Here is a 2245-nt window from a genome sequence, read left to right on the forward strand (position 1 = left end):
GTTAAAAAGAATTTATTTATCCATAATTTTAAGAAGGAATCTCCTATTTTATTATGCATTATAGTGTATTTATTGTGTTTTTAGTGTAAGTATGATATTTTTATAGTGTATACATAGTATATTTATGATACTTTTATAGTGTTTTTATGGTGTATTCAATACACCATAAACACTGCAAATACACCATAAACATTGCAAATACACTATAAACACTGCAAATGCACCATAAATATATTTAAAAACGGCATAAATTCACACAAAAAAAATATAGATATACCGAAAACACCAAAAATACACTGTAAATACACAAATAAAATACACTATAACTTAAATACATTATAAAAACACTGCAAATACACCATAAATCAATATGTTCTTTATAAAATCAGTAGTATTAAAATAAATAAACAAATCTATGAATAAGAGAAAGACAAAATAATTATATAAATAATAGAAAAAACAATTATAAACAAAAAAATTATAAATCTACAATAATTTATTTACAAAATATTTAAATCATCATAAAAACCTAAAAAGTTACAAAAAATCTAAAAACGATGTCGGCACGAACGGAAAAGCGCGAACGAAAGAGACGAACAGAAAAGCGACTGGAAGAGACGAGAAACTCATCGGAAGTAGACGAATAGAAGCGTAAACGGAAAAGCAAACGGAAGAGACGAATGGAAAAGCAACCGAAAGAGACAAACGGAAAATAAGAAGAAAAGAAAAGAGAAGTTTGAGCGAAAGAGAGACAAGAGAGGAAAAATAGAGTGTCGCTATGTAAGAGTTTAACCTAAAATGAGATAAACTTTCTATATATAGTAGGTATTTTTGTAAATATGTTTGTTATTAGTGTATAGTGGAAAATTATGAAAAAATGGATAAATTTGTTGTAAATATATTTTAAAATGAGGTATTTTAAAAAATAATCCCTAATTTTAATACGTTTACTGATATATATTATGCATTTAAATCTTATTATATATAGCATATTTTTTGGATTTTGTCAGATACACCTATAGTATTATATTATAATTTTTCTGATTTTTATTTATTTACCAACGGCGACACCGCTTTATTCTTTATGTGTCCCGTACACAAGTAACACTCGATGAAGAAAAAGAAAAATTATTGCAGACGGACAACGCCCCGTAAACAATTGACAGTCGATGAAGAAAGAGGAAAATTCTACAAATGGGCAACATCCCGTATACAAGCAACACTCGATAAAGAAAACAAAAAAATTTACAAATGAGCCACATAAAAAATTCAGGCGACGCTCGATGAAGAAAAAAGGCATACGCAACGAACGGGCAACATCCAAAAATCAAGTGACAATTGATCAAGAAAAAGACATTTGCCAAACAGATAACGTCCCGAAATCAAGCCACACTAGATAAAGAAAAAATGCATTTTCAACAAACGGGAAACGCCCCGAATTCAAGAGAAAACCCTATAAAATAAAAAGAAAAAAAGAAGAAAAAAAATAGAAAAGAAGAAACAATATCAAAAGCCACAAACGGGAACTGCCTAGACACTAGAGAAAACTCTAGCAATAACAAAAGAAACAGACATAAGTATATGCACAATTCAGATCTAGTAACGAGAGAGACCTCTCGTCAAAACATGATAAAAAGTGGTGTCAAGAGAATAAAGAGACGGTATCTCTAAAATTAATAAAGGAGACATTCGACCGCAATGACAAAATCACTCAGTAGTATCTTCGATGTGATAAAGAGAAACTAATTCGACAGTTCAACAAAAAAAACAGAAGAAGAAGAAAGAGAACTTATCCGCAAATAGAGTAACAGAAGAAGAAGATCTCATAAATGGCGAACTCATCTAAAGCACATATATGACAAGACATAAATATCTACGGGATTCATACCACATGGGGAGTGCTCCACATTCAAGAAAAAGTAGAAGAACGCGCATGACATGAAAGATACATCATTTGTCATTGATGGTGTAGAAAGAATAGTAAATAATTCAAGTATCGTATCTCTAAAACAGATATCTAGCCATATAAAGAAATTGTAAAGAACTGAGGATCGAACTAAAAAGATATTCATACATATATGAAGTTGAGGATCGTATCTCCACGATGATAAGATATCCGAACATATAAAAATAACAATAAAGAAGTTGGAGACCAAATCTCCAAAGTAATGAGATATCAGACAAATGAAGTTGAAAACCGTATCTCCACAAGTTTTTTGAGAGATTCGAACATACAAGAATAATA

Source organism: Mercurialis annua, linkage group LG2, assembly GCF_937616625.2.
Source record: "Mercurialis annua linkage group LG2, ddMerAnnu1.2, whole genome shotgun sequence".
Lineage (NCBI taxonomy): Eukaryota > Viridiplantae > Streptophyta > Magnoliopsida > Malpighiales > Euphorbiaceae > Mercurialis > Mercurialis annua.